Consider the following 18,712-nt stretch of genomic DNA (forward strand, 5'->3'; position numbering starts at 1 on the left):
GACAAGAGAGGAGCACAGCACTGGGACCCGTTTGATAAAAACCGGCTTCCCAAGGAAAAGTCTTTCTTCACGTGCAGACATGCTCCCAAGTGCCTTTGGCAAAGGTTAAGGAAATGCCATACACTGACGTGTAAGAGACCACAGGGCCCAGGCACCGTCTGAGCCCTTCCCTCATCCCGTCGGTTTTGCTAGCAGGAGTTCAACCCCAACGAACACAGCCAGGAGACCCCTGGGGGCGAAAACGGCTTCCGTGGATCAATATGCTCTTGCTGTGGAAAACCTATCCCAAGTGGGGGTAGCCAGGTAAACAAAATGCCACACACCCAGGTGTAAGAGACAACATTGCCCAGGCATGGTCTAAGCCCCTCACCTTGTCCCTGTGCGTTTGGGATCCTGAGGGACACCCGAGGCCCACGGCCCTGAGACCCGTTTGGCAAAAAGCCGGCTTCCAACGGAAACAGTTTTCCTGAGGTGTGGACCCTATGACAAGTGGTTGTGGCAAGGTAAAGCAAATGCCATCCACTTCTCTGGAAGAAACCACAGTGCCCAGCCATGTTCTAAGCCCTCCCATCCTCCCTGGGCTTCTGGCAGCAGGAGTGAAAAGAGAGGAGCACAGCACTGGACCCGTTTGACAAAAACCGGCTTCCCACAAAAAAGTCTTTCTTCACGTGCAGACATTCTCCCAAGTTCCTGTGGCAATGTGAAGGAAGTGCCATACACTGACCTGTAGAGAGACCACAGGGCCCAGGCACCATCTGAGCCCTTCCCACTCCCGGCGGTTTTGCTAGAAGGAGTTCAACCCGAAGGAACCCAGCCCGGAGACCCCCTGGGGCAAAAAGGGCTTCCGACAAACAATATGCTCTTGCTGTGGAAAACCTATCCCAAGTCGGGGTAGCCAGGTAAACAAAATGCCACACACCCAGGTGTAAGAGACAAGATTGCCCAGGCATTGTCTAAGCCCCTCACCTCGTCCCTGTGCTTTGGGGAGCCGGAGGGACACTGGAGGCCCACGGCCCTGAGACCCGTTTGGTAAACAGCCGGCTTCCAACAGAAGCTGTTTTCCTGAGGTGCAGACCCTCCTACGGTTTGCGTTAGCCCCCAGGAGGCCGTTAGGCCCAATCCTCTGGCTGTGTGGCGCGCGGTGGGGCAGGCCGAGGGGACTGAGCTGGCGAGCAGGACCATGGGCCCACAGGTTTTGGCGTGGGGGACTTTGAAGATCCTCAGGGGCTAGGAGGGCCCTGCCCCTTCTCCTGCCCCGTATGACCGTTGGGCCCCCTAGAGGCCCAGGTGGCGTGGGGCTGCAGGGTGAGTATGGCGCTGGGTCTTGGGTCCCCAACCTCCACCGCTGTGGTGACAGGCACCTTGGGTGGGCCCCTCAGGAGCCCACCTAGAGTTAGTGTTAGCCCCAGGGAGAACCGCAAGCCCGACCTGCTCGATGTGCAGCGAGCAGAGGGGCAGCCCAAGATGAGGGCGCTGAGGACTGGGAGCGTGGGCCCAAGCGTTTTGGCGCGGGGGGCCTTCAAAAGTCGTCAGGGGCTCAGAGTGCCCTGCACGTTCTCCCGCTCTGAATGACCGGTGGCGCCAATAATGGCCTGTGTGGCGGTGAGGCGAAGGGTGAATCCAGCGCTGGGGCTCGGGGGTCCCAATCCCCCCAGCGTTGCGGTGCCAGGCTCCTAGGGAGGGGCCCCTCGGGGCAGAAAAAGGGTTCGGATTAGCCCCCAGGAGGCCGGCAGGAAGGAACCACCGGCGGTGTGGCTGGGGGTGGGGTTGTGGTGGGGGGGTGTGTGCGGCCGGAGGGGAGGGCGCTGGAGAGCAGAGCATGGCCCCAAGTGTTTTGGCGCAGGGGGCCTTCGAAGCTCCCCGGGGGCTCAGAGGGCCCTACCCTTTCACCCCCGCTGAATGACCGGCAGCGCCCCTAGTGGCCTGGATGGCGGGGGGCTGCAGGGTGAGTCCACCGCTGGGGTTTGGAGGTTCCCAATCCCTGGCGTTGGGGCGCCAAGCCCCTTGGGATGGGCCCCTCGGGGACCCACCTAGGGTTTGGGTTAGCCCCCAGGAGGCCTTCAGGCCCAATCCCCTGGCTGTGTGGCTCGCGGTGGGGCGGACCGAGGGGAGGGAGCTGGCGATCGGACCGTGGGCACACAGGTTTTGGCGCGGGGCCTTCTAAGGAGGTCGGGGGCTCCGAGGGCCCTGCCCCTTCTCCCGCCTGAATGACCAGCGGCGCCCCTAGCAGCCCGGGTGCCAGGGGGCTGCAGGGTGAGTCCGGCCCTGGGGCTAGGACGTCCAGGATCCCAGGCATGGCCGCGCAAGACCCCTTGGGAGGGGCCCCTCCGGGACCACCCTAGGGTTAAGGTTACCCCCAGGTGGCCGGCAGGTCCGATCCGCCTGCTGTGTTTCGAGCGGAGGGGCCGGTTGAGGTGAGGGCGCTGACTAGTGGGAACGTGGGCCCAAGCGCTTTGGGGCGGGGGGCCATCGAAGGTCGGCGGGGGCTCAGAGGGCCCTGCCCTTTCTCCAGCCCTGAATGAGCGGCAGCGCCCCTAGTGGCCCAGGTGGTGGAGGGGCAGCAGTGTTAGTCTTGCCCTGGGGCTCGGGGGTCCCCAATGCCCGGAGTTGCGGTGCCAGGACCCTTGGGAGGGGCCCCTCGGGGGCCCACCTAGGGTTAGGATTAGCCCCCAGGACGCTGGCAGGCAGGATCCACCGGCGGTGTGGCAAGCCGGGGGGCGGGCCGAGGGGAGGGCGCTGGAGAGCAGGAGCGTGGGTCCACGTGTTTCGGCGCAGGGGGCCTTCGAAGCTCGCCGGGGGCTCGGAGGGCCCTACCTGTTCTCCCCCCCTGAATGACCGGCGGCGCCCGAAGCAGCCCTGGTGGCGGGGGGCTGCAGGGTGAGTCCAGCGCTGGGGTTGGAGGTTCCCAGTCCCCGGCGTTGGGGCACCAAGCACCTTGGGATGGTCCCCTTGGGGACCCACCTAGGGTTTGGGTTAGCCCCCAGGAGGCCGTCAGGCCCAATCTCCTGGCTGTGTGGCGGGCGGTGGGGCGGGCCGAGGGGACGGAGCTGGCGAGCGGGACCGTGGGCCCACAGGTTTTGGCGTGGGGGCCTTCGAATATCCCCAGGGGCTAGGAGGGCCCTGCCCCTTCTCCCGCCTGAATGACCGGCGGCGCCCCTAGCGGCCCTGGTGGCGGGGGCTTCAGGGTGTGTCCGGCCCTGGGGCTAGGACGTCCAGGATCCCGGGCGTGGCAGCGCAAGGCCCCATGGGAGGGGCCCCTCAGGAACCATCGAGGGTTAGGGTTAGCCCCCAGGAGGCCGGCAGGTCTGATCTGCCTGCTGTGTTTTGAGCGGAGGGGCAGGTTGAGGTGAGGGCGCTGACTAGTGGGAACGTGGGCCCAAGCGCTTTGGGGCGGGGGGCCATCGAAGGTCCGCGGGGGCTCGGAGGGCCCTGCCCCTTCTCCAGGCCTGAATGAGAGACAGCGCCCCTAGTGGCCCAGGTGGTGGACGGCAGCAGTGTTAGTCTTGCCCTGGGGCTCGGGGGTCCCCAATCTCCAGCATTGCAGCCCCAGGCCCCTTGTCAGGGGCCTCTCGGGGACCGACCTAGGGTTAGGGTTCGCAAGAAGGATGCCGGCAGGCCCGAAATGCCTGCAGTGCAGCGAGTGGAGGGGCGGGCGGAGTGAGGGCGCTGGCGAGCTGGAGCCTTGGCCCAAACATTTTGGAGCGGGGGGGCCTTCGAAAGTTACCTGGGGCACAGAGGGCCCTGCCCGTTCTCACGCCCTGAATGACCGGTGGGCTCCCTAGCGACCCAGGTGGCGGGGGGCTGCAGGGTGAGTCCGGCGCTGGGTCTCTGGTCCCCAATCCCCTGCGTTGGGGCGCCAGGCCCCTGGGGAGGGGAGCCCACCTAGAGTTAGGGTTAGCCCCCAGGAGGCTGGCAAGCCCTATCTGCTGGATGTGCCGCGAGCGGAGGGGCAGGCTGAGGTGAGGGGGCTGAGGAGTGGGAGCGTGGGCCCAAGCGTTTTGGCGCGGGGGGCCTTCCAAAGTCGTCAGGGGCTCGGAATGCCCTGCACGTTCTCCCGCTCTGAATGACCCGCGGCGCCAATAACGGCCTGGGTGGCGGTGGGGCGGAGGGTGAGTCCAGCGCTGGGGCTCAGGGGTCCCAATCCCCCGCGTTGCAGTGCCAGGCCCCTTGGGAGGGGCCCCTTGGAGGCCCAACTAGGGTTAGGATTAGCCCCCAGGGGGCCGGCAGGTAAGATCCACCGGCGGTGTGGCTAGCGGGGGGGGGGGGGGGAGGGGGGAGCCGGAGGGGAGGGCGCTGGAGAGCGGAGCTTGGGCCCAAGTGTTTTGGCGCGGGGGCCTTGGAAGCTCGCCGGGGGCTCGGAGGGCCCTACCCGTTCCCCCCTGAATGACCGGCGGCACCCCTAGCGGCCCAGGTGGCAGGGGGCTGCAGGGTGATTCCAGCGCTGGGGTTTGGAGGTTCCCAATCCCCAGCGTTGGGGCGCCAAGCCCCTTGGGATGGGCCCCTCAGGGACCCACCTGGGATTGCGTTAGCCCCCAGGAGGCCGTCAGGCCCAATCCCCTGGCTGTGTGGCACGCGGTGGGGCGGGCCGAGGGGACGGAGCTGGAGAGCGGGACCTTGGGACCACAGGTTTTGGCGTGGGGGCCTTCGACGATCCTTAGGGGCTAGGAGGGCCCTGCCCCTTTTCCCGCCTGAATGACCGGCGGCGCCCCTAGCGGCCCCTGTGGCGGGGGCTGCAGGGTGTGTCGGGCCCTGTGGCTAGGAGGTACAGGATCCCCGGCGTGCCTCTCAAGGCCCCTTGGGAGGGGCCCCTCGGGGACCGACCTAGGGTTAGGGTTAGCCCCCAGGAGGCCGGCAGGTCTGATTCGCCTGCTGTTTTTTGAGCGGAGCGGCAGGTTGAGGTGAGGGCGCTGACTAGTGGGAACGTGGGCCCAAGCGCTTTGGGGAGGGGGGCCATCGAAGGTCGGCGGGGGTTCGGAGGGCCCTGCCCCTTCTCCCGCCTAAATGACCGGCGGTGCCCCTGCGGCCCAGGTGCCTGGGGGCTGTGGGTAAAGTCCAGCGCTCGGTCTCGGGTCCCCAATCCCCGTCGTTGGGGCGCCAGGCCCCTTGGGTGGGGCCCCTCAGGAACCCACCTAGAGTTCGGGTTAGCCCCCAGGAGTCCCGCAAGCCCGATCTGCTGGATGTGCGGCGAGCGGAGGGGCAGGCCGAGCTGAGGGCGCTGAGGACTGGGAGCGTGGGCCCAAGCGTTTTGGCGCGGGGGGGCCTTCAAAAGTTGTCAGGGGCTCGGAGTGCCCTGCACGTTCTCCCGCTCTGAATGATAGGCAGCGCCAATAATGACCTGGGTGGCGGTGGGGCAAAGGGTGAGTCCAGCGCTGGGGCTCGGGAGTCCCAATCCCCGGCGTTGCGGTGCTAGGCCCCTTGGGAGTGGCCCTTCGGGGCCGAACAAAGGTTAGAATTAGCCCCCAGGAGGCCAGCAGGAAGGATCCACGGGCGGTGTGGCGAGCGGGGGGGGTAGGTGGGCGGCCGGAGGGGAGGGCGCTGGAGAGCGGAGCGTGTCCCCAAGTGTTTTGGCGCAGGGGGCCTTCGAAGCTCCCCGGGGACTCAGAGGGCCCTACCCGTTCTCCCCCCCTGAATGACCGGCGGCGGCTGAAGCGGCCCGGGTGGCGGGGGGCTGCAGGGTGAGTCCAGCGCTGGGGTTTGGAGGTTCCCAATCCCCGGCATTGGGGCACCAAGCCCCTTGGGATGGGCCCCTCGGGGACCCACCTAGGGTTTGGGTTAGCCCCCAGGAGGCCTTCAGGCCCAATCCCCTGGCTGTGTGGCTCGCGGTGGGGCGGACCGAGGGGAGGGAGCTGGCGAGCGGGACTGTGGGCCCACAGGTTTTGGCGCGGGGCCTTCTAAGGAGGTCGGGGGCTCCGAGGGCCCTGCCCCTTCTCCCGCCCGAATAACCGGCGGCGCCCCTAGCAGCCCGGGTGCCAGGGGGCTGCAGGGTGAGTCCGGCCCTGGGGCTAGGACGTCCAGGATCCCAGGCATGGCCGCGCAAGACCCCTTGGGAGGGGCCACTCCGGGACCGCCCTAGGGTTAAGGTTACCCCCAGGTGGCCGGCAGGTCCGATCCGCCTGCTGTCTTTCGAGCGGAGGGGCCGGTTGAGGTGAGGGCGCTGACTAGTGGGAACATGGGCCCAAGCGCTTTGGGGCGGGGGGCCATCGAAGGTCGGCGGGGGCTCAGAGGGCCCTGCCCTTTCTCCAGCCCTGAATGAGCGGCAGCGCCCCTAGTGGCCCAGGTGGTGGAGGGGCAGCAGTGTTAGTCTTGCCCTGGGGCTCGGGGGTCCCCAGTGCCCGGAGTTGCGGTGCCAGGACCCTTGGGAGGGGCCCCTCGGGGGCCCACCTAGGGTAAGGATTAGCCCCCAGGACGCCGGCAGGCAGGATCCACCGGCGGTGTGGCGAGCCGGGGGGGCGGGCCGAGGGGAGGGCGCTGGAGAGCGGAGCGTGGGCCCAAGTGTTTTGGCGCAGGGGGTCTTCGAAGCTCCCTGGGGGCTCGGAGGGCCCTACCCGTTCTCCCCCCCTGAATGACCGGCAGCGCCCCTAGCGGCCCAGTTGGCGGGGGGCTGCAGGGTGAGTCCAGCGCTGGGGTTTGGAGGTTCCCAATCCCCAGCGTTGGGGTGCCAAGATCCTTGGGATGGGCCCCTCGGAGACCCACCTAGGGTTTGCGTTAGCCCCCAGGAGGCCGTCAGGCCCAATCCCCTAGCTGTGTGGCGCGCGGTGGGGCGGGCCGAGTGGACGGAGCTGGCGAGCGGGACCGTGGGCCCACAGGTTTTGGTGTGGGGGCCTTCGAAGATCCTCAGGGGCTAGGAGGGCCCTGCCCCTTCTCCCGCCTGAATGACCGGCGGCGCCCTTAGCGGCCCTGGTGGCGGGGGCTTCAGGGTGTGTCCGGCCCTGGGGCTAGGACGTCCAGGATCCCGGGCGTGGCAGCGCAAGGCCCCTTGGTAGGGGCCCCTCTGGGACCAACAAGGGTTAGGGTTAGCCCCCAGGAGCCCGTCAGGCCCAATCCCCTGGCTGTGTGGCACGCGGTGGGGCGGGCCGAGGGGACGGAGCTGGCGAGCGGGACCGTGGGCCCACAGGTTTTGGCGTGGGGGACTTCGAAGATCCTCAGGGGCTAGGAGGGCCCTGCCCCTTCTCCCGCCCCGTATGACCGGTGGGCCCCCTAGAGGCTCAGGTGGCGGGGGGCTGCAGGGTGAGTCCGGCGCTGGGTCTCGGGTCCCCAACCTCCGCCGCTGCGACGCCAGGCACCTTGTGTGGGGCCCCTCAGGAGCCCACCTAGAGTTAGTGTTAGCCCCCGGGAGGCCGGCAAGCCCGACCTGCTGGATGTGCGGCGAGCAGAGGGGTAGGCCGAGCTGAGGGCTCTGAGGAGTGGGAGCGTAGGCCCAACCGTTTTGGCGTGGGGGGGTCTTCGAAGGTTACCTGGGGCACAGAGGGCGCTGCCCGTTCTCACACCCTGAATGACCGGCGGGCCCCCTAGTGGCCCAGGTGGCGGGGGGCTGCGGGTAAAGTCCGGCGCTTGGTCTCGGGTCCTCAATCCCCGACGTTGGGGCGCCAGGCCCCTTGGGTGGGGCCCCTCAGGAGCCCACCTAGAGTTAGGGTTAGCCCCCAGGACTCCCGCAAGCCCGATCTGCTGGATGTGCAGCGAGCGGAGGGGCAGGCCGAGCTGAGGGCGCTGAAGAGTGGGAACGTGGGCCCAAGCGTTTTGGCGCGGGGGGCCTTCGAAAGTCGTCAGGGGCTCGGAGTGCCTGCACGTTCTCCCACTCTGAATGACCGGCGGCGCCAATAACGGCCTGGGTGGCGGTGGGGCAGAGGGTGAGTCCAGCGCTGGGGCTCGGGGTTCCCAATCCCCGGCGTTGCGGTGCCAGGCCCCTTGGGAGTGGCCCCTCGGGAGCCGAACAAGGGTTAGGATTAGCCCCCAGGAGGCCGGCAGGCAGGATCCAGGGGCGGTGTGGCGAGCGGGGAGGGGGCGGCCGGAGGGGAGGGCGCTGGAGAGCGGAGCGTGGGCCCAAGTGTTTAGGCGCAGGGGCCTTCGAAGCTCCCCGGGAATTCGAAGGGCCTTACCCGTTCTCCCCCCCTTAATGACCGGCAGCGCTCCTAGTGGCCCTGGTGGCGTGGGGCTGCAGGGTGAGTCCAGCGCTAGGGTTTGGAGGTTCCCAATTCCCGGCGTTGGGGCGCCAAACCCCTTGGGATGGTCCCCTTGGGGACCCACCTAGGGTTTGCGTGAGCCCCCAGGAGGCCGTCAGGCCCAATCCCCTGGCTGTGTGGCGCGCGGAGGGGCGGGCCGAGGGGACGGAGCTGGCAAGCGGGACCGTGGGCCCACAGGTTTTGGCGTGGGGGCCTTCGAAGAGCCTCAGGGGCTAGGAGGGCCCTGCCCATTCTCCCGCCTGAATGACCGGCGGCGCCCCTAGCGGCCCTGGTGGCGGGGGCTTCAGGGTGTGTCCGGCCCTGGGGCTAGGACGTCCAGGATCCCGGGCGTGGCTGTGCAAGGCCCCTTCGGAGGGGACCCTCGGGGACTGACCTGGGGTTAGGGTTAGCCCCCAGGAGGCCAGCAGGTCCGATCCGCCTGCTGTGTTTGGAGCGGTGGGGCAGGTTGAGGTGAGGGCGCTGACTAGAGGGAACGTGGGCCCAAGCGCTTTGGGGCGGGGGGGCCATCGAAGGTCGGCGGGTGCCGGAGGGCCCTGCCCGTTCTCCCCGCCGGGAATGAGCGGCAGCGCCCCTAGTGCCCAGGTGGTGGAGGGGCAGCAGTGTTAGTCTGGCCCTGGGGCTCGGGGGTCCCCAATCCCCGGTGTTGCAGCCCCAGGCCCCTTGTCTGGGGCCTCTCGGGGACTACCTAGGGTCAGGGTTAGCAAGCAGGATGCCGGCAGGCCCGAAATGAACGCTGTGCAGCGAGTGGAGGGGCGGGCCGAATGAGGGCGCTGGCGAGCGGAAGCCTGGGGCCAAACATTTGGCGAGGGGTCCTTCGAAGGTAGCCGGGAGCTCAGAGGGCCCTGCCCGTTCTCCCGCCCTGTATGACCGGTGGGCCCCCTAGAGGCCCAGGTGGCGGGGGGCTGCAGGGTGAGTCCGGCGCTGGGTCTCGGGTCCCCAACCTCCGCCGCTGCGGCGCCGGGCCCTTGGGTGGGGCCCTCAGGAACTCACCTAGAGTTAGTGTTAGCCCCCGGGAGGCCGGCAAGCCCGACCTGCTGGATGTGCGGCGATCAGAGGGGTAGGCCGAGCTGAGGGCGCTGAGGAGTGGGAGCAAGGGCCCAACCGTTTTGGCGCAGGGGCCTTCGAACGTCATCAGGGTCTAGGAGGGCCCTGCTCCCTCTCCCGCTTGAATGAACGGCGGCGCCCCTAGCGGCCGGAGTGGCGGGGGCCTGCAGGGTGATTCCACCGCTGGGGTTCAGGGGTTCCCAATCCCGGGCGTTGGGTCGCCAAGCCCCTTGGGAGGGTCCCATCGGGGACCAACCTAGGGTTCACGTTAGCCCCCATGTGGCCGGCAGGTGCAATCTGCCTGCTGTGTTTCCAGCGGAGGGGCGGGTTGAGGTGAGGGCGCTGACTAGTGGCAACGTGGGCCCAAGCGCCTTGGGGCGGGGGGCCATCGAATGTGGAAGGGGGTTTGGAGGGCCCTGCCTGTTCTGCCGCCCTGATGACAGGCGGCGCCAATAACGGCCCGGGTGGCGGTGGGGCGGAGGGTGAGTCCAGCGCTGGGTCTCGGGTCCCCAATCCCAGGCGTTGGGGCGCCAGGCCCCTTGCGAGGGGCCCCTAAGGAGCCCACCTAGAGTTAGGGTTAGCCCCCAGGAGGCCTGCAAGCCCGATCTGCTGGATGTGCAGCGAGCGGAGGGGCAGGCCGAGCTGAGGGCGTTGAGGAGTGGGAGCGGGGGCCCAAGAGTTTGGCGCGGGGGCCTTCGAAATGCGCCAGGGGCTCGGTGTGCCCTGCACATTCTCCCGCCCTGAATGAGCAGCGGCGCCAATAAAGGCCCGGGTGGCGGTGTGGCGGAGGGTGAGTCCAGCGCTGGGGCGGGGGTCCCCAATCTCTGGCATTTCGGTGCCAGACCTCTTGGGAGGAGCCCCTTGGGGGCCAACCTAGGGTTAGGATTAGCCCCGAGGAGGCCGGCAGGCAGGATCCATGGGCGGTGCGGCGAGGGGGGGGGCGGGCCGAGGGGAGGGCGCTGGTGAGTGGGAGCGTGGGCCCAAGTGTTTTGGCGCAGGCGGCCTACGAAGCTCGCCAAGGGCTCGGAGGGCCCTACCAGTTCTCGAGCCTGAATGACTGGCGGCGCCCCTAGCGGCCCGGGTGGCGCGGGGCTGCAGGGTGAGTCCAGCGATGGGGTTCGGAGGGTCCCAATCCCCAGCGTTGCGGCGCCAAGCCCCTTGAGATGGGCCCTTCGGGGACCGACCTAGGGTTAGGATTAGCCTCCAGGAGTACGGTAGCTCGATCCGCCTGCTGTGTTTCGAGCGGAGGGGCGGGTTGAGGTGAGGGCGCTGACTAGTGGGAAAGTGGGCCCAAGCGCTTGGGGAGCAGGTGCATCGAGGGTCGGGGGGGCTGGGAGGGCCCTGTATGTTCTCCTGCCCTGAATGAGCGGCAGTGCCCCTAGTGGCCCAGGTGGTGGAGGAAAGCAGTGTTAGTTTGGCCCTGGGTCTCATGGGTCCCCAATCGCCATCGTTGCAGCCCCAGGCCCCTTGTCATGGGCCTCTCGGGGACTGACCTAGGGTTAGGGTTAGCAAGCAGGATGCCGGCAGGCCCGAAATGCCGGCTGTGCTGTGAGTGTAGGGGCGGACGGAGTGAGGGCGCTGGCGAGCGGAAGCCTGGGCCCAAACATTTTGGCGCGGGGGCCTTCGAAGGTCGCTGGGGGCTCAGAGGGCCCTGCCTGTTCTCCCCCCCTGAATAACCGGCGGGCCCCCTAGCGGCCCAGGGGGTGGGGGGCTGCAGGGTGAATCGGGCGCTGGGTCTCGGGTCCCCAATCCCTGGCGTTGGGGCGCCAAGCACCTTGGGATGGGCCCCTCGGGGACCCACCTAGGGTTTGGCTTAGCCCCCAGGAGACCATCAGGCCCAATCCCCTGGCTGTGTAGGGCGCTTTGCGGCGGGCCAGGGGAGGGAGCTGGCGAGCAGGACCGTGGGCCCACAGGTTTTGGCGCTGGGGCGGCCTTCGAAGGTCTTCAGGGGCTTGTAGGACCCTGGCCCTTCTACCGCCTGAATGACCGGCGGCGCTCCTAGCGGCCCCGGGTGGCGGGTGGCTGCAGGGTGAGTCCGGCCCTGGGGTAGGACGTCCAGGATCCCGGGCATGGCGGCGCAAGGCCCTGTGGGAGGGGCCCCTCGGGAACCGACCTAGGGTTAGGGTTAGACCCCAGGAGGCCGGCAGGTCCGATCTGGCTGCTGTGTTTCGAGCGGAGGGGCGGGTTGAGGTGAGGGCGCTGACTAGTGGGAACGTGGGCCCAAGCGCTATGAGCGCTTGTGCATCCTCGGTCGGGGGAGCTGGGAGGTCCCTGTATGTTCTCCTGCCCTTAATGAGCGGCAGCGCCCCTAGTGGCCCAGGATGGTGGAGGGGGTGTAGTGTTAGTTTGGCCCTGGGGCTCGAGGGTCCCCAATCCCCAGCGTTGCAGCCCCAGGCCCCTTGTCAGGGGCCTCTCGGGGACTGACTTAGGGTTAGGGTTAGCAAGCAGGATGCCGGCAGGCCCGAAATGCCGGCTGTGCGGCGAGTGGAGGGGCGGGCGGAGTGAGGGCGCTGGCGAGCAGGACCCTGGGCCCAAACATTTTGGTGCCTGGGGCCTTCCAAGGTCGCTGGGGTCTCAGAGGTCCCTGCCCGTTCTGCCGCCCTGATGACAGGCGGCGCCAATAACGGCCCGGGTGGCGGTGGGGCGGAGGGTGAGTCCAGCGCTGGGTCTCGGGTCCCCAATCCCAGGTGTTGGGGCGCCAGGCCCCTTGCGAGGGGCCCCTAAGGAGCCCACCTAGAGTTAGGGTTAGCCCCCAGGAGGCCTGCAAGCCCGATCTGCTGGATGTGCAGCGAGCGGAGGGGCAGGCCGAGCTGAGGGCGTTGAGGAGTGGGAGCGGGGGCCCAAGAGTTTGGCGCGGGGGCCTTCGAAATGCGCCAGGGGCTCGGTGTGCCCTGCACATTCTCCCGCCCTGAATGAGCAGCGGCGCCAATAAAGGCCCGGGTGGCGGTGTGGCGGAGGGTGAGTCCAGCGCTGGGGCGGGGGTCCCCAATCTCTGGCATTGTGGTGCCAGGCCCCTTGGGAGGAGCCCCTTGGGGGCCGACCTAGGGTTAGGATTAGCCCCGAGGAGGCCGGCAGGCAGGATCCATGGGCGGTCTGGCGAGGGGAGGGCGGCCGAGGGGAGGGCGCTGGTGAGTGGGAGCATGGGCCCAAGTGTTTTGGCGCAGGCGGCCTTCGAAGCTCGCCAGGGTCTTGGAGGGCCCTACCCCTTCTCGAGCCTGAATGACTGGCGGCGCCCCTAGCGGCCCGGGTGGCGGGGGGCTGCAGGGTGAGTCCAGCGCTGGGGCTCGGAGGTTCCCAATCCCCAGCGTTGGGGCGCCAAGCCCCTTGGGATGGGCCCTTCGGGGACCGACCTAGGGTTAGGATTAGCCTCCAGGAGTACGGCAGGTCCGATCCGCCTGCTGCGTTTCGAGCGGAGGGGCGGGTTGAGGTGAGGGCGCTGACTAGTGGGAACGTGGGCCCAAGCGCTTGGGGAGCGGGTGCATCGAGGGTCAGGGGGGGCTGGGAGGGCCCTGCATGTTCTCCTGCCCTGAATGAGCTGCAGCGCCCCTAGTGGCCCAGGTGGTGGAGGGGCAGCAGTGTTAGTTTGGCCCTGGGGCACTGGGGGCCCCTATCCCCAGCACTGCAGCCCCAGGCCCCTTGTCAGGGGCCTCTCGGGGACTGACCTAGGGTTAGGGTTAGCAAGCAGGATGCCGGCAGGCCCGAAATGCCTGCTGTGTGGCGAGTGAGGGGCGGGCAGAGTGAGAGCGCTGGCGAGCAGAAGCCTGGGCCCAAACATTTTGGCACGGGGGGCTTTGGAAGGTCGCTGGGGTCTCAGAGGGCCCTGCCTGTTCTCCCCCCCTGAATAACCGGCAGGCCCCCTAGCGGCCCAGGCGTGGGGGGCTGCAGGGTGAATCGGGTGCTGGGTCTCGGGTCCCCAATCCCTGGCGTTGGGGCGCCAAGCACCTTGGGATGGGCCCCTCGGGGACCCACCTAGGGTTTGGCTTAGTCCCCAGGAGACCATCAGGCCCAATCCCCTGGCTGTGTAGGGCGCGTTGCGGCGGGCCAGGGGAGGGAGCTGGCGAGCGGGACCGTGGGCCCACAGGTTTTGGCGCTGGGGCGGCCTTCGAAGGTCGTCAGGGGCTTGTAGGACCCTGGCCCTTCTACCGCCTGAATGACCGGCGGCGCTCCTAGCGGCCCCGGGTGGCGGGTGGCTGCAGGGTGAGTCCGGCCCTGGAGCTAGGACGTCCAGGATCACGGGCATGGCGGCGCATGGCCCCTTGGGAGTGGCCCCTCGGGAACCGAACAAGGGGTATGGTTAGCCCCCAGGAGGCCGGCAGGTCCGATCCGACTGCTGTGTTTCCAGCGGAGGTGCGGGTTGAGGTGAGGGCGCTGACTAGTGGGAACGTGGGCCCAAGCGCTGTGGGGCAGGGGTCCATCGAATGTCGAAGGGGGCTTGGAAGGCCCTGCCCCTTCTCCAGCCCTGAATGAGAGACAGCGCCCCTAGTGGCCCAGGTGGTGGACGGCAGTAGTGTTAGTTTGGCCCTGGGGTTCAGGGGTCCCCAATCCCCAGCGTTGCAGCCCCAGGCCCCTTGTCAGGGGCCTCTCGGGGACTGACCTAGGGTTAGGGTTAGCAAGCAGAATGCCGGCAGGCCCGAAATGCCGGCTGTGCGGCGAGTGGAGGGGCCGGCGGAGTGAGGGCGCTGGCAAGCAGAAGCCTGGGCCCAAACATTTTGGCGCGGGGGGCCTTCGAAGGTCGCTGGGGGCTCAGAGGGCCCTGCCCGTTCTCCCCCCCTGAATGACCAGCGACGGCTGAAGCGGCCCGGGTGGCGGGGGGCTGCAGGGTGAGTCCAGCGCTGGGGTTTGGAGGTTCCCAATCCCTGACGTTGGGGCGCCAAGCCCCTTGGGATGGGCCCCTCGGGGACCCACCTAGGGTTTGCCTTAGCCCCCAGGAGGCCGTCAGGCCCAATCCCCTGACTGTGTGGCACGCGGTGGGGCGGGCCGATGAGACAGAGCTGGAGAGCGGGACCGTGGACCCACAAGTTTTGGCGTGGGGGCCTTCGAAGGTCCTCAGGGGCTAGGAGGGCCCTGCCCCTTCTCCCGCCTGAATGACCGGCTGCGCCCCTAGCGGCCGGAGTGGCGGGGGGCTGCAGGCTGATTCCACCGCTGGGGTTCAATGGTTCCCAGTCCCTGGCGTTGGGTCGCCAAGCCCCTTGGGAGGGGCCCCTCGGGGACCCACCTAGGGTTCAGCTTAGCCCCCAGGAGGCCGCCAGGTCCAATCCGCCTGCTGTGTTTCGAGAGGAGGGGCGGGTTGAGGTGAGGGCGCTGACTAGTGGGAACGTGGGCCCAAGCGCTTTGGGGCGGGGGGGGCCATCGAAGGCGGGCGGGGGCTCGGAGGGCCCTGCCCCTTCTCCCGCCTGAATGACGGGCGGCGCCCCTAGCGGCCCCGGTGGCGGGGGGCTACGGGTAAAGTCCAGAGCTCCGTCTCGGGTCCCCAATCCCCGTCGTTTGGGCGCCAGGCCCTTTGGGAGGGGCCCCTCAGGAGCCCACCTAGAGTTAGGGTTAGCCCCCAGGAGGCCGGCAAGCCCTATCTGCTGGATGTGCGGCGAGCGGAGGGGCAGGCCGAGCTGAGGGTGCTGAGGAGTGGGAGCGTGGGCCCAAGCGTTTTGGCGCGGGGGGCCTTCCAATGTCGTCAGGGGCTCGGAATGCCCTGCACGTTCTCCCGCTCTGAATGATCGGCGGCGCCAATAACGGCCTGGGTGGCGGTGGGGCGGAGGGTGAGTCCAGCGCTGGGGCTCGGGGGTCCCAATCCTCAGTGTTGCAGTGCCAGGCCCCTTGGGAGGGGCCCCTTGGGGGCCGAACTAGGGTTAGGATTAGCCCCCAGGAGGCCGGCAGGCAGGATCCACCGGCGCTGTGGCGAGCAGGGGGGCTGGCCGAGGGGATTTCGCTGGAGAGCGGGAGCGTGGGCCCAAGTGTTTTGGCAGAGGGGGCCCTCGAAGCTCGCCAGGGGCTCGGAGGGCCCTACCTGTTCTCCCGCCCTGAATAACCGGCGGCACCTGAAGCGGCCCGGGTGGGTGGCGGGTGGCTGCAGGGTGTCCAGCGCTGGGCTTTGGAGGTTCCCAATCCCCGGCGTTGGGTCGCCAAGCCCCTTTGGATGGGCCCCTCGGGGACCCACCTAGGGTTTGCGTTAGCCCCCAGGAGTCCGTCAGGCCCAATCCCCTGGCTGTGTGGCGCAAGGTGGGGTGGGCCGAGGGGACGGAGCTGGCGAGCGGGACCATGGGCCCACAGGTTTTGGCGTGGGGGCCTTCGAAGATCCTCAGGGGCTAGGAGGGCCCTGCCCCTTCTCCCACCTGAATGACCGGCGGCGCCCCTAGCGGCCCCGGTGGCGGGGGCTGCAGGGTGTGTCCGACCCTGGGGCTAGGACGTCCAGGATCCCCGGCGTGGCTGCGCAAGGCCCCTTGGGAGGGGCCCCTCGAGGACCGACCTAGGGTTAGGGTTAGCACCCAGGAGGCCGGCAGGTCCGATCCGCCTGCTGTGTTTCGAGCGGAGGGGCAGGTTGAGGTGAGGGCGCTGACTAGTGGGAACGTGGGCCCAAGCGCTTTGGGGCGGGGGGCCGTCGAGGGCAGCGGGGGCTCAGAGGTCCCTGCCCCTTCTGCCGCCCTGAATGAGCGGCAGCGCCCCTAGTGCCCAGGTGGTGGAGGGGCAGCAGTGTTAGTCTGTCTCTGGGGCTCGGGGGTCCCCAATCCCCAGTGTTGCAGCCCCAGGCCCTTTGAAAGGGGCCTCTCGGGGACTGACCTAGGGTCAGGGTTACCAAGCCGGATGCCGGCAGGCCCGAAATGCCCGCTGTGCAGCGAGTGGAGGGGCGGGCCGAATGAGGGCGCTGGCGAGCGGGAGCCTGGGCTCAAACATTTGGCGGGGGGTCCTTCGAAGGTAGCCGGGAGCTCAGAAGGCCCTGCCCGTTCTCCCGCCCTGTATGACCGGTGGGCCCCCTAGAGGCTCAGGTGGCGGGGGGCTGCAGGGTGAGTCCGGCGCTGGGTCTCGGGTCCCCAATCTCTGGCGCTGAGGCGCCGGGCCCCTTGGGTGGGGCCCCTCAGGAGCCCACCTAGACTTAGTGTTAGCCCCCGTGAGGCCGGCAAGCCCGACCTGCTGGATGTGCGGTGAGCAGAGGGGTAGGCCGAGCTGAGGGCGCTGAGGAGTGGGAGCGTGGGCCCAACCGTTTTGGCGCGGGGGCCTTCGAAGGTCATCAGGGGCTAGGAGGGCCCTGCTCCTTCTCCCGCCTGAATGACCGGCGGCGCCCCTAGCGGCCAGAGTGGCGGGGGGCTGCAGGCTGATTCCACCGCTGGGGTTCAGTGGTTCCCAATCCCCAGCGTTGGGTCGCCAAGCCCCTTGGGAGGGGCCACTCGGGGACCCACCTAGGGTTCAGCTTAGCCCCCAGGAGGCCGGCAGGTCCAATCCGCTTGCTGTGTTTCGAGCAGAGGGGCGGGTTGAGGTGAGGGCGCTGACTAGTGGGAACGTGGGCCCAAGCGCTTTGGGGCGGGGGGGGGGGCCATCGAAGGTGGGCGGGGACTCGGAGGGCCCTGCCCCTTCTCCCACCTGAATGACCGGCGGCGCCCCTAGCGGCCCAGGTGGCGGGGGGCTGCGGGTACAGTCCGGCGCTCCGTCTCGGGTCCCCAATCCCCGGAGTTTGGGCGCCAGGCCCTTTGGGAGGTGCCCCTCAGGAGCCCACCTAGAGTTAGGGTTAGCCCCCAGGAGGCCGGCAAGCCCGATCTGCAGGATGTGCGGCGAGCGGAGGGGCAGGCCGAGCTGAGGGCGCTGAGGAGTGGGAGCGTGGGCCCAAGCGTTTTGGTGCTGGGGGCCTTCGAATGTCGTCAGGGGCTCGGAGGGCCCTACCCGTTCGACCCTGAATGACTGGCGGCGCCGCTAGCGGCCCGGGTGGCGGGGGCTGCAGGGTGAGTCCAGTGCTGGGGTTCGGAGGTTCCCAATCCCCAGCGTTGGGGCGCCAAGCCCCTTGGGATGGGCCCTTCGGAGACCGACCTAGGGTTAGGGTTAGCCTCCAGGAGTATGGCAGGTCCGATCCGCCTGCTGTTATTCGAGCGGAGGGGCGGGTTGAGGTGAGGGCGCTGACTAGTGGCAACGTGGGCCCAGGCGCTTTGGGGAGCGGGTGCATGGACGGTCGGGGGGGTTGGGAGGGCCCTGTGAGTTCTCCTGCCCCGAATGAGCGGCAGCGCCCCTAGTGGCCCAGGTGGTGGAGGGGCAGCAGTGTTAGTTTGGCCCTGGGGCTCGGGGGTCCCCAATCCCCAGCGTTGCAGCCCCAGGCCCCTTGTAAGGGGCCTCTCGGGGACTGACCTAGGGTTAGGGTTAGCAAGCAGGATGCCGGCAGGCCCGAAATGCCGGCTGTGCGGCGAGTGGAGGGGCGGGCGGAGTGAGGGCGCTGGCGAGCAGAAGCCTGGGCCCAAACATTTTGGCACGGGGGGCCTTCGAAGGTCGCTGGGGGCTCAGAGGGCCCTGCCTGTTCTCCCCCCCTGAATAACCGGCGGGCCCCCTAGCGGCCCAGGGGGTGGGGGGCTGCAGGGTGAATCGGGTGCTGGGTCTCGGGTCCCCAGTCCCTGGCGTTGGGACGCCAGGCACCTTGGGATGGGCCCTTGGGGACCCACCTAGGGTTTGGCTTAGCCCCCAGGAGGCCATCAGGCCCAATCTCCTGGCTGTGTAGCGCGTTCCTTCGGGCCTGGGGAGGGAGCTGGCGAGCGGGACCGTGGGCCCACAGGTTTTGGCGCGGGGGGGCCTTCGAAGGTCGTCAGGAGCTTGTAGGGCCCTGCCTCTTCTACCGCCTGAATGACCGGCGGCGCTCCTAGCGGCCCGGGTGCCGGGTGGCTGCAGGGTGAGTCCGGCCCTGGGGTAGGACGTCTAGGATCCCAGGCATGGCGGCGCATGGCCCCTTGGGAGGGGCCCCTCGGGAACCGACCAAGGGGTATGGTTAGCCCCCAGGAGGCCGGCAGGTCCGATCCGGCTGCTGTGTTTCGAGCGGAGGGGCGGGTTGAGGTGAGGGCGCTGACTAGTGGGAACGTGGGCCCAAGCGCTGTGGGGCAGGGGGCCATCGAATGTGGAAGGGGGCTTGGAGGGCCCTGCCCGTTCTCCCGCTGGGAATGAGCGGCAGCACCCCTAGTGGCCCAGGTGGTGGAGGGGTAACAGTGTTAGTCCGGCCCTGGGGCACTGGGGTCCCCAATCCCCACCGTTGCATCCCCGGGCCGCTTGTCAGGGGCCTCTCGAGGACTGACCTAGGGTTAGGGTTAGCAAGCAGGATGCCGGCAGGCCCGAAATGCCGGCTGTGCGGCGAGTGGAGGGGCGGGCGGAGTGAGGGCGCTGGTGAGCCGGAACCTGGGCCCAAACATTTTGGCGCCTGGGGCCTTCCAAGGTCGCTGGGGTCTCAGAGGGCCCTGCCCGTTCTGCCGCCCTGATGACAGGCGGCGCCAATAATGGCCCGGGTGGCGGTGGGGCGGAGGGTGAGTCCAGCG

Source organism: Ursus arctos, unplaced genomic scaffold (genome assembly GCF_023065955.2).
Source record: "Ursus arctos isolate Adak ecotype North America unplaced genomic scaffold, UrsArc2.0 scaffold_11, whole genome shotgun sequence".
Classification (NCBI taxonomy): domain Eukaryota; kingdom Metazoa; phylum Chordata; class Mammalia; order Carnivora; family Ursidae; genus Ursus; species Ursus arctos.